The sequence below is a fragment of the Somniosus microcephalus genome, chromosome 6 (assembly GCF_052327205.1).
Source record: "Somniosus microcephalus isolate GS21.2 chromosome 6, FLI_Smic_1.0, whole genome shotgun sequence".
Classification (NCBI taxonomy): Eukaryota; Metazoa; Chordata; class Chondrichthyes; order Squaliformes; family Somniosidae; genus Somniosus; species Somniosus microcephalus.
In genome coordinates, this window is record NC_140992.1 from 229,036,616 (window position 1) to 229,052,804 (window position 16,189).

Below are 16,189 nucleotides of genomic sequence, written 5' to 3' on the forward strand. Positions count from 1 at the left end.
AGGGCATGGATGAACAAGGTCATTCAGCCCATTTGATTCATCCATCCAAAGAGAACCTAATGTCTTCCACCCATCCCCATTATAGCATTCATTGGTTTCTTAAATGATTCCAGTGTTTTAGCCTCCACTACTTCATCTGGAAGTTTATGTTAATTACTCTTTGTGTGAAGAAAAAATTCCTGTTCTTTGTCCTAAAAGTATAATTCTCTAGTTTGAACCTATGTCCCCGAGTTCTACTCCTGCAGGTTAATTTAAAGTAATATTCTGGGTTAACTCTTTCTTTCTATTACCATAATGATCTTATATATCTCTATACGATCACCTCTCAGACACCTCCTTTCCAAAATGAAAAGCCCAAGTTTCTCCAGTCTCTTCTCATAACTCATTCCTCCAGCACTGGAGATTAACCTTCTGGCTCTTCTCTGCATTGCCTTTAGTGCTTAATGTATCTCTTGTTTCTTGGTGACCAGAACCAGATGCAGTATTGAAGGTGTGATCTGATTAGAGCACTATAAAGTTTAATTATTACCTCTTCTGACTTTTCTACCATTTTGGCTGTGTAATCCAAAATCCTATTGGCTTTGTTGATTGCTGCTTTGCTTCAGTTGTTTAGTGCCACATCTATTAAGACTCCTAGGTCTCTTTCTGCTTCAAGTATAGCTATTTCAACACCACTCATTGAATTACGTAGTATTGTATAGAAATTACAACATGGAAACAGACCATTCAGCTCAATCGGTCCTTGTTGGCATTTATCCTCCACACAAGCAGTGATCCTAATTCCATGTGTCCACCCTGTTCTCTTATCCCTTTATTCCCTTAACCTCCCCACTGGGCTCCTTCCCTGCAAGATGGTAACAATGTAGGATGCACTCCACCATCCATTTGGTGATCTGTTGCTCAGTTACCAGCTTTCCTTGGGTTCTTTCATCATAAGAAATAAATATCTCAATTGCTCTGTGCAATTGATGTAATAGTTTAGCACTGCAAATATCTAGAAAGAGTAAATAACATTCTAGTTCTGACTTGTGTGGCAGCAGATAAAACAGGGCAACAATTTCTTGATGCAAATTAAACTAGGAAACATAGGAACATGGGAATTACTAGATGAATAAAGGCCAAGGTTCATCTATGTCATCTTCTACCATCATGGTTGTTGCATGATAAGATAATGGAGTTGTTGACCAACCATAAATTTAAGGGGGAATTGGATAGATATTTGAGGGTGTGGTATTAGTCTTTGGAACTGGCCAGATGGACGGCAGAGTCTTTTCTGCTTCTGGACTTTCCTGTGATCCTATGTAACTAAAGGTTAAAATGTTCTGAGTCAGGCAAAATTATTCCACATCTTGGCTGTAGTTTTGGGGTTACAATGAATTTATACCTTACTTGCATTCTTTACTGCAGATTTTATCCCTTCTCGAAAATTTTTGCTTAATTCCATTAGATGAGATTTGTGTGCTTGTTAACATTGAGGTATAATCCACTCCTAAGTATTTATTTGCACAGTTGACTTATGACCATTGATCAAAAGGTTAACCCTAGATCTCTGCAGTGAAGTATGATTAATAATTTTGATTTAAAAAAGAGTTCCAAACTGAGTATTTAGGTATACCTGGCACACTTGCTCCTCTCTTAGCTTGTGACCATAATTTAGGGGGGAGATTCTGAATGTAATAGTAAACCGGTATAATTGGAGTTGTCAGAGTGTGAAAGTCTTTCAGCGAATGTCACTGGATTAAATAGTATGCGTTTTTTCCCCCTTGAGCTTGACATAAATATAATATCCGCAGGATCAATGATTAATTGTTTAAATATATTTCATAGCTTTATAGCTAATTTTGTATTTCAGTTAGAAATCAATTTGCTAAAGCATGACTGGAAAAAAATTGGACGAACAAGGGCAAATCACTGGATTCTTTAGTCATTGTCATGAACAATGTATGTGAAATGTGAAGAAACAGTGAACTTTGTGATGGAGATTCAACTGGACAGTCAGTTTACCAGCAGCTCAGCAGAAGAATGGGTGATAATCAACGTGAAAAATAGTTACTAGCTGGCAAGTAACCTGCCAGTAATTTGGATGAATTATTACGTGGTAAGACATAACATTTATTTGAGTGACTAGAGTAGATACAGAACCGAGCAATAGTTTTCAAATAATCTGTCTGAAGCTTTGGCAGTAAAATAAAACTTCCTCATTTATCAAATGCATCCATTGCTAAATATTGGATCCATTTTCCTATCTTGTGGTAATGGCACATCTCTTTATCTATTGCTCTAATGACAGAATTCACTTAAAATGTGATTTAGATAACTGTCAGTTCAAAACTGATTAAACCTAGTGTACGATAAAGGTAGATCCGTTATCCAGCACACATTTCCAGACAGACTGCAGCAGTCAAGGGATTATGCTAATCCCACACTTTTGCTTAATTGCTTTACTGCTGCTTTTATAATTAAGAAGCATTAACTTGTCACATATTGATAACTGCGATGACCCTGTAATGGGCTGAATACTTGCCGCATGATTAAAACTCCCTGTTGTTCGGTATTTCCATATGATTCAGTTAATTACTTTTGCCATTAAGGAGAAATATGAAATAGATTTAATACAAATACTGGAGCTTGGCAGCTATGCAGTGAAGTATGAATATATCACAGGCATCTGGAGCAAGCATCCACTGTAATTGTAGCCATTTCATACCTTCCATTGCTGCAGTACTGCTGCATAATTAGTGGTAATTATAAATCTTCTATGTCTAATTAACTGAAAGTGATGACCAAAGTGAAAATCCAGGAAATTATACAATTGTGTAGCAACTTTTTTTTCTAAGGAATCATTCAATATTTAGATCTGTTTTTATTAATCTGTTCAATAACAAGATTATACAAGTAGGGTTTAATGGAGATCTTGGCTGGAAATTGAGCCGTTCTTCAAGGCGAAATGAACCAGCAAACAAGCAAGATTTATGTCACTTCCAGCCTTGTCATAGAAATAGCGTCAGTTGAATTATCATCCCTATTTATACCTTCTGGAGCTCATTAACTAATCTGCTGATAAACATATTCCAGGAAATGTAAGCCATGGTTGCCACAGCAGCACGATCATCAGATGCCCCAATGTTTACAATGCATATTAAGAATATTACTGACATACTTATCTCCTCAATTGCAAATAGGAAATTAATTGCACAGTAGTATTGAAAATGGTTACAATGAGTCTGCACTTTCTCAGTCTTAATGTTACTTGATCTAAGGATTGTTTGGTTTAGAACGATTTAAATGTCATAATCTTTGCTTTGCTTGATTTGATTGAAACTGCCAAACTTAGATTAGGTCTGATGTGTAGTGTGAATTTATGGTTATTTTTGTCACATACTCAATCTTGCTTCATAGAATATGATTAAATTAACCTGTCGTGCTTGGGTTGTAAGACACAGCTGATGTGTCGAAAAATTTCACACTTAGTTCTTTGGTATATGAAGTGTGGCAAATCATAGTATTACCACCTATTTATGACATCATTTCCTGATGTGACATAGTTCCCCATGCAAATATATGCATGCTTGACAATAACCGTTGCAGTCATTCTTGAGTGCACTAAATGTGATAATTAGAATAAATGATTGATTTGATTTCAATTTGGCTAAATGTCTCTGAGCTGGCCTGGTTTCTTATGGTTTATAGGCATCAGAACAATTTCTACTTTGCTGTACATGCTGCATAAATATTTGACTTATTTTAATGGTTCTAAAGTGCTATCTGTTCATCATTAACATTTAAATAGGTGTTACTTCCATTATATTTCAAATGTTGCAAGATAGTAAGTGAGAGTTACTATGCTGCTCTACTGTGAATAACTTATCCTCAGGGTGCTCATTACCTAAAGTTTGCAAAATTGAGTCAGAAGTTGAAAATGTTTTCTGCTCCTCAGTCAGCTTTGGGTTACAAGAGAAAAGCAGGGAACAGCACCAACCGCTGTACATGGCCTTCTTTGACCTCACAAAGGCCTTCGACACTGTCAACCATGAGGGATTATGGAGTGTCCTCCTCAAATTCGGCTGCCCTCAAAAGTTTGTCACCATCCTCCGCCTGCTTCACGACGACATGCAAGCCATGATCCTGACCAATGGATCCACCACAGACCCAATTCACGTACAAACTGGGTTCAAGCAAGGCTGTGTCATCGCACCAACGCTTTTCTCGATCTTCCTTGCTGCAATGCTCCATCTCACCCTCAGTAAGCTCCCCACTGGAGTGGAGCTAATTTACAGAACAAACGGGAAACTGTTCAACCTCCGTCGCCTCCAGTCCAGAACCAAGGTCGTCCCATCCTCTGTCATCGAATTACAGTAAGCAGACGACGCTTGGACAACGTGGACCACTTTCCATACCTCAGGAGCCTACTGTCAACAAGGGCAGATGTCGACGATGAAGTCCAACACCGCCTTCAGTGTGCCAGTGCAGCCTTCGGTCGCCTGAGGAAGAAAGTGTTTGAAGACCAGGACCTCAAACCCGGCACTAAGCTCATGGTCTATAGAGCAGCAGTGATACCCGCCCTGCTGTATGCCTCAGAGACATGGACCATGTACAGCAGGCACCTCAAAGCACTGGAGAGGTACCACCAATGCTGCCTCTGCAAGATCCTGCAAATCCATTGGCAGGATAGGTGCACCAATGTCAGTGTTCTTGCTCAGGCCAACATCCCCAGCATCGAAGCTTTGACCACGCTCAATCAGCTCCGATGGACGGGTCACATTGTCCGCATGCCTGATACGAGACTCCCAAAACAAGCGCTCTACTCAGAGCTCTGGCACGGCAAGAGAGCCCCAGGTGGGCAGAGGAAATGCTTCAAGGACACCCTCAAAGCCTCCTTGAAAAAGTGTAACATCCCCACCGACACCTGGGAATCCCTGGCCCAAGACCGCACAAAGTGGAGAAGAAGCATCCGGGAAGGCGCTGAACACCTCAAGTCTCTTCGCCGGGAGCAAGCAGAAGCCAAGCGCAGGCAGCGCAAGAAGCACACGTCAACCCAAGCATCCCACCCACCCGCCCCTTCAACCACCGTCTGCCCCACCTATGACAAAGACTGTAGGTCCCGCATTGGACACATCAGTCACCTACAAACTGGAGTGGGCCTTTGGCGTAACGGTAGCATCCCCCCCGCTGGGCCAGAAGGCGTAGGGTTTCGAACCCCGCTCCAGACAGTCCCGGCAAGTGGAGTCGGAGCTCCAGCTCTAAATTCTGGGTTGACATCCAGCGGGATACTTGCGTCCGTGGGTGTGGGTGGCGCCCCCCTTCGTATGGGTTGTGGGAGCCCGTAAAACCCTCCCACCATAGGACTAACCACCCTAATGGCTGGTACGAAGGTGGTTACGGTCACAGAAGGAGTGTTAATCGCGGCTAGAAATCCTTCCACCACTTCATACAGTTCCCCAAAGGGAACAGTGTGAAGACACGTACGACGACGACCTACAAACTCATTTTTAGTGTGGAAGCAAGTAGTCCTCAGTTCCGAGGGACTGCCTAAGAGACTGCAACATTTTATTAATGCAGTGACTATCAATACTTGTACCTCATTATAGATGTCAAGTCACTTCTGAGTTCAATGTTACAATGCATGGCTTGAAATCTGGATGTCCTATGAAAAACTCAAAATTGCTAATTAGTGGTAAACTGCATGCATGATGTGGTCGAAGAAATGCAGCAGCTGAAGAAACAGTTCCATATTAAATTAGCTTTATTGCCCCCCCCTTTCTAATTTTTGCCCTTTGCATCTTCCACTCTGAAGGCAGGGGCCAATGCTGGGTACAGTTCCAATGGTGCCAAGAGGATAGAGTGGCCATTTTTTTTCTTTGACAGTGATGTTTGCAGGTTAGTCAACTTTGGAGGCCATTATAGCCAAGCCTGATAAGTTCCTATCTGACATCCACATGTGCAATATCCTCCCTAGCGTCAAGTTATATCATCAATTACAGCAACCCCTACTGAGGCTGGCTAACTCCACACACAGATGTAATTGAACCTGGAGCCTTTCTGGTCTATATGGTTTACTATAACACGATTGGGTCTATTCACCTACTGAGCCACTTGGAGAGCCCTTGCACATATTTAAAACATAGAAGCACAATTCTCTTTGAAAAGAATGTAGTTGATACAAAATGCATCATATGTTAGTGCTTTAGCAGGTCAAGAAAGAAAAAATCTGACTGCCAAGTTAATGTGTTATTGTCTACTATATTCAGAGATCTGTAAAATAGATCAGATTTTAACTCTGACCCAGGAATTGATGATGATTGCAGCAAAATTAGTAATTGAATTGCTATAAGTAAAAAGAAAGAACATAGTTATAAACTGCATTAACTTGTATAAGGGGCTGAATTTTAAGCTGGTACAAGCTGGATGGTGGAATATGTTGGTGAACTAATATGCTCTACCATAGAATGTTGTGTGATGAAATATATGCCTTCATCAGCCCATGTGTTTTACCTGCTTGTATTGTGTGAACCACCCCTTTTGTTCCTATTGTATGTATTGGCTACGCCCCTATCTTTTGCCATATAAAGGTCTCAAGAGCTGTATGAGTCATTCCTACCAGACGAACCCGATGTGGGAAGACCTGCAATGCTGCAATGTTCTTAGTGATTAAAAGCCTTTAGTTGAATCCTTTAAACTCCTTGTCTTTGAGTTATTGAAGGCACATCAATTTTAATCACTAAAACACCAAGATGGATCGACTCCTGAAACCAGAGCGCTTGGATCTGGACCCCCATGCCTCAGACGCAGCCACACAGTTCGGACACTGGTTCCAATGCTTCGAATTTTTCATTGCAAACTCATCCACCGCCATAGCAGCCGCAACCGCTACCGGAGACATGAAACTGGGAATCCTGCGAAACTGGGTGAGCCATCGGGTCTCCCCTCTCATCCAAGATGCCACCAGCTACGGGGATGCCTGCTCCATTCTGAAGGCCCACTACGTGCGGCCAATAAACGAGGTGTATGCCAGGCATCTTCTGACTACTCGCACGCAGCGGCATGGTGAGTCACTAGAGGACTTTATACTAAGCCTAAAAGTACTGGGCAGAGACTGTAACTGTAAGGCCGTGTCTGCCATCGTGTACACGGAGGAGCTGATTCGAGACTCCCTTATCGCGGGCCTCAGTTCAAATTACGTTCGGCAGAAACTGTTTGAAAAGGAGGGGCTGGACTTAAAACAGGCTATAGATATAGCGCGATCGCTGGATATGGCCCAGAAGAACTCTGAATCCTGTTCCCCAGGCCACGCGGCCCACTCCGCCTCGTGCGTGCCGTGGGGGCCGCCATCTTGGAAGCCATCTTCACCTCCCAGGTCTCAGGCCAGCCCAGCACCATCGGAGCCCCAGCCTCCACCCAGGAGCCCCACTACTGCCGCAATGCATCGGGGCCCGAAATGCTACTTCTGCGGCCAGGACAAACACTCCAGGCATCTGTGCCCAGCAAAGGGCACCACCTGTTTTAAATGCGGGAAGAAAGGACATTTCAGCAAAGTCTGCAGAGGGAACCCCGCCTCCAACTCCACCACCGCCGCGTGCACGCCGTGGGGGTGGCCATCTTGGATGCCATCTTGTCCACCCTCATGGAGTCCACCATCTTGCCCCGATTACATGGACCTCCAGGACCCACTAGTGGCCTTGATCACAGTGGATTAATCCAGGCCACATCCGTTGTCCAAATCGATGATGGACATAGAGGTAAACGGGAACAAGGTTAAATGCTTGATTGACTGTGGGAGCACCGAAAGCTTTATTCATCCTAGCCTGGTAAAACAACTTTCACTAACGATAGTCCCCACACAGGGCAAAATCGCCATGGCCGATAAGACTCATACCTCAAAAATTACAGGTTTCTGCGCGGTTATGTTGTCGGTAAAAGGCAATGATTACAGAGATTTTAAACTATTGATAATGCCAGATCTCTGTGTGAGCGTGATCTTTGGTCTGGACTTCCAGTGCCACCACCAAAGTATCACGCTTACCTACGGTGGGTCCCAGCCGCCCCTCACAGTGTGCGGTCTGGCTACCCTGAAGGTCAAGCCGCCCTCTCTGTTTGCCAACCTCGCACCCAACTGTTGACCCATAGCGACCAAGAGTAGGCGGTACAGCTGGGAGGATAGACGGTTCATTGCGTCGGAAGTAGAAAGACTCAAGCGGGAGGGTATCATCGAATGCAGTACCAGCCTGTGGCGCGCCCAGGTAGTAGTAGTTAAGGGTAGCGAAAAGAAGCGGATGGTGATAGATTATAGCCAGACGGTTAATCTATACACCCAGCTAGACGCCTACCCTCTGCCCCGCATAGCGGATATGGTTAACCAAATCGCGCAATACCGGGTGTTTTCCACCATCGACCTAAAATCGGCATACCACCAGCTCCCCATTAGGCCGGAGGACCGTCCATACACCGCTTTCGAGGCGAACGGACGTCTCTACCACTTCCTCAGAGTCCCCTTTGGGGTAACGAACGGGGTCTCGGTCTTCCAGCGGGAGATGGACCGCATGGTCGATGAGAACCAGTTAACAGCCACCTACCCATACCTAGACAACGTCACCATCTGCGGCCATGACCAGCAAGACCATGACTCGAACCTCGCGAGATTTCTGAAAACCGCCCTCAGACTCAATCTCACCAACAACGAGGATAAGTGTGTCTTTAGCACCACGCGCCTTTGTATCCTGGGCTGCGTGGTGGAAAACAGGGAAATCGGTCCGGACCCCGACCGATTGCGCCCCCTATGGGAGCTACCCCTACCAAACACTCCCAAGGCCCTGAAAAGGTGCCTGGGGTTCTTCTCCTATTACGCCCAATGGGTCCCCAATTATTCCGACAAGGCCCGTCCCCTCCTGAAATCAACGTCCTTCCCGCTCACGGCCGAGGCCCACGCCGCCTTCAACAGCATTAAACACGACATTGAGAAGGCCGCGCTGTGGGCAGTAGACGAAAACATCCCTTTCCAGGTCGAAAGCGATGTGTCCGACTTCGCTTTAGCAGCCACCCTCAACCAGGATGGGCGGCCCGTAGCCTTTTTCTCAAGAACCCTCCAAGGGCCCGAGATCAGGCACTCCTCGGTAGAGAAGGAGGCCCAGGCCATAGTGGAGGCAGTGCGGCACTGGAGGCACTACCTAGCCGGCAAACGCTTCACCCTGCTTACCGACCAGCGGTCGGTAGCCTTCATGTTTAACAACAAACAGAGGGGGAAGATCAAGAACGACAAAATTCTCAGGTGGCGGATCGAACTCTCCGCGTTTGAGTACGACATAATATATAGGCCGGGGGCCCTCAACGAATCCCCCGACGCCCTATCACGAGGGATGTGTGCCAGCATCCAGGGGGACAGGCTACAGGGCCTCCACAATGGCCTCTGCCACCCGGGGGTCACCCGGCTATTCCACTTTATAAAATCCCGTAACCTGCCCTATTCCATCAAGGAGGTCCGGTCTATGACCAGGGACTGCCGCACCTGTGCGGAATGCAAGCCCCGTTTTTTCAGGCCCGACCGAGCCCACCTGATCAAAGCTACACGGCCATTCGAGCGCCTGAGCTTAGATTTCAAGGGACCACTCCCCTCCACCGACCGCAATGTGTACTTTCTCAACATTGTGGACGAGTACTCCCGCTTCCCATTCGCCTACCCCTGCCCAGATATGACCAGTGCCATGGTCATCAAGTGCCTCGGCAACCTGTTTTGCACGTTCGGCATGCCTAACTACATCCACACTGACAGGGGGGCGTCGTTCATGAGCGATGAACTGCGCCAATACCTGCTGTCGCAGGGGATAGCCACGAGTCGGACCACTAGTTATAACCCCTGGGGTAATGGGCAAGTGGAGAGGGATAACGCGACAGTGTGGAAGGCGGTCACCTTAGCACTAAGGTCTAAAGGCCTCCCCACCTCCCGCTGGCAGGAGGTCCTCCCAGACGTACTCCACTCGATAAGGTCGCTACTGTGTACTGCTACTAACGCCACTCCTCACGAGAAGATGTTTGTTTTTCCCCGCAAATCAACCTCAGGAGTATCCCTACCCTCGTGGCTCTCCACCCCAGGGACAGTCCTGTTACGGAAGCATGTGAGGGGCCACAAAATGGATCCCCTCATGGAGGCAGTACACCTACTCCACGCAAACCCACAGTACGTGTACGTCAAGCACGCCGACGGGCGTGAAGACACCGTGTCCAGAAAGGACCTCGCCTCGGCAGGAAGCGACGACGACGACCCATCACCACCACCCCCAGAAGAACCTCCACCATCCCCAGAGGTATCCTCACCACCCCCAGAAGTACCTGCAACACCCCCAGCACATGGGTATGCCCAGGAGGGCACCACGGACTCCCGGTCGGAACCCGAGGTACTGTTGCGACGTTCAGGAAGGACTATCACACCCTCGGACAGACTAAATCTGTAGAAGGGGTGAATGTGATGAAATATATGCCTTCATCAGCCCATGTGTTTTACTTGCTTGTATTGTGCGAACCGCCCCCTTTTGTTCCTATTGTGTGTATTGGCTACGCCCCTATCTTTTGCCATATAAAGGTCTCAAGAGCTGTATGAGTCATTCCTACCAGACGAACCCGATGTGGGAAGACCTGCAATGCTGCAATGTTCTTAGTGATTAAAAGCCTTTAGTTGAATCCTTTAAACTCCTTGTCTTTGAGTTATTGAAGGCACATCATGTTGCTTACAAGTTCAACCTTGCAGTGACCTAGTCACTAAATTGTTCTTCTGAAGTCGCCACAGGAGGCTTTGCTATAGGAAGGCAAGAGAAAATCAGGGTGGGTCAACCGGCACTGCTCGTGCACCTTCTCGTTACCAATTCAACATTAATACAACTAGAGGCTATAAACCATGTGGTCAATGGAAACCTGAAGGGGAATAAAAGAAAAAAAATGGAAGTGTAATAGGAATTAACTTGGCAAATTACTTCATTGCTTTTGGTACCTATTAAATTCATGGGTCATCTGAAAGTGGCTATTAATTGCCTTTGAAGTAAAGCTGGATCTAAGCTTGATATGCTTTTTATTTGTATTTTAGTTTCATGTGTGTTCAAAGTGGATGTATCCCTGGAAGGAATAATTTGATTTTGAGGATGGTAAAAATTGGACAGCTGTTCAATGAGCATCTGAAGTCTCCAGTCCTGGTCTGTGACTGTTGGCACAGATGCAATGCCAGCGGGTTCTCTTTGCCGTCATCTGCTTTCACCTCAGCTTCTGCTGTGCAGTACAGTTGTCATTGCCTGGGGCGCTTCTAATAAAATGTGCAGAAAGTGGGTTAATGCTTTCAATCAGAGCTGATGACGTGCTACAGGTCTGGCAAGATACATTGCCATTGCTTGTGATCTCAGTTCATTTCAAGATATCTTTGTGATGATTTGAGACCAATAAGATTAATAAATATTTTAGCTATTTATTAAAAAAAATATGGTTTATAGCAACGTATTAAAGATGTCATTTAATTCTATTAAAGTAATTAAAAACTTGTAAAATAATTTGAGACCTAGGCCCCAATATTTACAGGGAGGCAGGGAGGGAGTGGGGGCAAGTGGTAGTGGCCGGGATACCTGGAAATATCAGGAAGGCAGAAGTCCTGCTGAATTTAACGGCAGGACCTCATTAAAAAATGTTTACTCCGTTTCCTGCCAGGCAGCCGGCCAGATTGAGAGGCTGACCGGCTGCCATGCAGGAAACTGTGCGGTAGAAGTCCACATCTGGAGACAACTGGGGAGGGTCCCCGGCAAATGAAGATCGGGGGGAGGGGGCACGGAGTGTGGCAACGAAGAGGGAGCGAGGGAGGGAAGGAGAGATGGTGGGGGGAAGAGAGCTCATATAGTGATATAGTGGGGGGGCGGGGGGGGAAGAGATCAGATCGCGGGGAAGAGAGATTGCGACAGGTTTACTTGCAAGACTGGGGGTGGGGGGAGCACCCCTGCTCCTCCTGGGCCACAAGCAGTGCTGGAAAAGTCCTTACCGGCTGGATGTGGCCTTTCTCACCTCCCTTCAGCTCCCGGGGAAATCCAGCCCTCAGCCATTAAATTTAAACGGTTGCCAAAATCTGTGGAAAACAGCCTCATTATCATATTAAATCACTGACCTGCCTCTCCAGAGTGGGTAACTCGACTATCCTCAAACCTGCTGTGGTTAAAATGGAAGTAGGTATGATCGCGGTGGGTTGGGGTTGGGCTTCACATTTTTATCAATTTAACCCTCTCCCGCCGGTCGTGGGGGGGGGGGGGTGAGTTTAAAATTTCCTCCCCCCATGTTTCTCATAATAACTAAACATTGTGATCAATTACAATGTTTCATACTGAAATCTGCTTTAGGACATTGATGACTATGCCATAAGGGATTCCTTGGCACATGTTAGGCGTTGACATATCAGAGTGTATGTTACAGATCCAGAAACATTAATGGGCTGGATTTTAACTTCGTGACATGCAGGGAACAGGGGTGGGGTTCTGCTTTAGTGCGGGAAACACGGAAGTCAGTGCAGCGTGTCAGTAGCTTTTTAACCCAGCCACTGTAGTACCATACCTTTTTCGGGTTTGCCGACCAATTAGCATGAGCGATTTCAACTCCAGTATTTAAAGGCACACTCCAAACATGCACTTTGATTCAGTTTGGAATTGGGACCACAATAGAAGGAATTGACAGAGTGGAGTTCAGACGTTCAAAGGCTGTGCCTTGTTTTCGTGACACCTCCCTGGATGTGCTGCTGGGGGCTGTAAGGGCCTGCAAGGAGATACTCTTCCTTACTGATGGGAGGAAGAAGCTAGCAGGTGAAACAAAGAAGGCGTGGGTGGAGGTCGCCCATGACGTCAGCAGCTGGAGTGTGGTGCCACACTTGTGGATTCAATGCCAAAAGCGGTTTAATGACCTAAGCAGGGCAGGAAATGTGAGTACAGTGGCACATTCACCTACATCCTGATGTGCGTATCATCCCAACCCCCTCACACTGCTTTCTCAAGCCTACTCCAGCATATCTCTCCTCACACCAATTTACTTTGCCGGTACACCCATCCCTCTCTGTCTCTGCACTTCCTCACATCCCCATCTGTCCATCCATCCACTCTTCCACCTAGAAGGACAAGGGCAGCAGGCGCATGGGAACACCACCACCTCCAAGTTCCCCTCCAAGTCACACACCATCCTGACTTAGAAGTATATCATCGATCCTTCATTGTTACTAGGTCAAAATCCTGGAACTCCCTACCCAACAGCACTGTGGGAGTACCTTCACCACACGAACTGCAGTGGTTCAAGAAGATGGCTCACCACCACCTTCTCAAGGGCAATTAGGGATGGGCAATAAATGCTGGCCTTGCCAGCGACGCCCACATCTCATAAACGAATTTTTCAAAATCACTGACGCTCATCCTCATCCTTATGCACTGTCATGCCTCTCCCTCATAGTCACCCTCAACAAATGCTCTCCATCCATCTGTTCAACACATGCCATTACTCTCAATCATAGATCTCTTCTTTCCCTCCTTGCAGGAAAAGAGAGCTGAGAACATGAGGCAGAGAGCAGGAGGTGGCCCTCCAGCCATCTTTCAAATAACATCTGCAGAGGAGGAGGAGGCAGTGCTGGAGATCAGCAGAGTCTTGGCGCGCCTGGCCGTCAGAGGTGGGGGCTGTAATGTATACACCTTTAAGGGGGGGAACTATGTTTTACAGCTCTTGTATACTGCAGTACCGGCAGTGACCACACCTGTATATAACACTGAGTAGTAATCTGTACAGATCAGTTGCAGTGTGAGCCACGTTGAGTAAACACCTGTTGTACCGTTCTCCGCAGTCTGTGTCTTATTATACACGGACGCAACATTGGCGACGAGGCAGGTTCGAACCTACCTGCAACTCTGCATCACCTCCCGGGGATTCGTTCCTGGAGATCAGTGGATTGGAGGTCAAGGCCAGAGACCAGTCGGAGCACGGAGCAGGGAGGTGAGAAGCCCGGTATAAAAACCGGCGACCAGCGAGGCCCGAGACCAGTTGGAGCACGGAGCAGGGAGGTGAGGAGCCCGGTATAAAAACCGGTGACCAGCGAGGCCCGAGACCAGTCGGAGCACGGAGCAGGGAGGTGAGGAGCCCGGTATATAAACCGGCGACCAGCGAGGCCCGAGACCAGTCGGAGCACGGAGCAGGGACGTGAGGAGCCCGGTATAAAAACCGGCGGATTCAGCGAGGCCCGAGACCAGCCGGAGCACGGAGCAGGGAGGTGAGGAGCCCGGTATAAAAACCGGCGACCAGCGAGGCCCGAGACCAGTCGGTGCACGGAGCAGGGAGGTGAGGAGCCCGGTATAAAAATCGGTGACCAGCGAGGCCCGAGACCAGTCAGAGCACGGAGCAGGGAGGTGAGGAGCCCGGTATAAAAACCGACGACCAGCGAGGCCCGAGGCCAGTTGGAGCACGGAGCAGGGAGGTGAGGAGCCCGGTATAAAAACCGGCGACCAGCGAGGCCCGAGACCAGTCGGAGCACGGAGCAGGGAGGTGAGGAGCCCGGTATAAAAACCGGCGGATTTAGCGAGGCCCGAGACCAGTTGGAGCACGGAGCAGGGAGGTGAGGAGCCCGGTATAAAAACCGGCGACCAGCGAGGCCCGAGACCAGTCGGAGCACGGAGCAGGGAGGTGAGGAGCCCGGTATAAAAACCGGCGACCAGCGAGGCCCGAGACCAGTCGGAGCACGGAGCAGGGAGGTGAGGAACCCGGTATAAAAACCGGCGACCAGCGAGGCCCGAGACCAGTCGGAGCACGGAGCAGGGAGGTGAGGAGCCCGGTATAAAAACGGGCGACCAGCGAGGCCCGAGACCAGTCGGAGCACGGAGCAGGGAGGTGAGGAGCCCGGTATAAAAACCGGCGACCAGCGAGGCCCGAGACCAGTCGGAGCAGGGAGGTGAGGAGCCCGGTATAAAAACCGGCGACCAGCGAGGCCTGAGACCAGTCGGAACACGGAGCAGGGAGGTGAGGAGCCCGGTATAAAAACCGGCGACCAGCGAGGCACACCAACTCAGCAGCGGGGAGAGAGGTAAAAAGTAATCAGAGTGTGACGTCACCACGGAGCAGGTAAGTGATTGGTTGGTGAGTATTTCTCTTTTTTATACTTTAACTCTGTAGTTTATAGTTACTAGGGTCTTTTCTGGTATAGCAGGGACTGTTGGTAGACTATACAAGCGCCTTAGAGATATCTTTAATTGGTGATAGTAAATTAATTTAAATTAATTAAAGGGAAGGTCATGCCAGGAGAGCCCAGCCCCGTGATATGCTCCTCTTGCTCTATGTGGGAATTCAGGGACACTGCCGGTGCCCCTGATGACCACGTGTGCCGGAGATGCATCCATCTGCAGCTACTAGCAGACCGCATTGAGGCGCTGGAGCTGCGGGTGGATGGGTTGTTGAGCATTCACGATGCTGAGAGGGTCGTGGATAACACGTTTAGTGAGTTGGTCACACCACAGGGTAGGGCTGCACAGGAAGATAGGAAATGGGTGACCACCAGGCGGAGCAATAGAAGCAGGCAGGTAGTGCAGGAGACCCCTGTGACCATTCCCCTCTCAAACAGGTATACCGCTTTGGATACTGTTGAGGGGGATGACTCACCAGGGGAAGGCAGCAGCAGCCAACTTCCTGGCACTGGGGATGCTCCTGCTGCCCAAGAAGGGAGGAAAAAGAGTGGGAGAGCAATAGTGGTAGGGGATTCTATAGTAAGGGGAACAGATAGGCGTTTCTGTGGCCGTAGACGTGAATCCAGGATGGTTTATTGCCTCCCTGGTGCCAGGGCCAAGGATGTCACTGAGCGGCTGCAGGGCATTCTGGAGGGGGAGGGTGAACAGCCAGAGGTCGTGGTCCACATTGGTACCAACGACATAAGTAAAAAGAGGGATGAGGTCCTGCAGCAAGAATTTAAGGAGCTAGGTGGAAGATTAAAGAGCAGGACCTCAAAGGTTGTAATCTCTGGATTACTCCCGGTGCCACGTGCTAATGAGTATAGGAATAGGAAGATAGAACAGATGAATGCGTGGCTAAAGGGATGGTGCAGGAGGGAGGGCTTTAGTTTCCTGGATCACTGGGTCTGCTTCTGGGAAAGGTGGGACTTGTACAAGTCGAACGGTTTACACCTGAACCAGAGGGGGACCAATATCCTTGCGGGGAGGTTTGC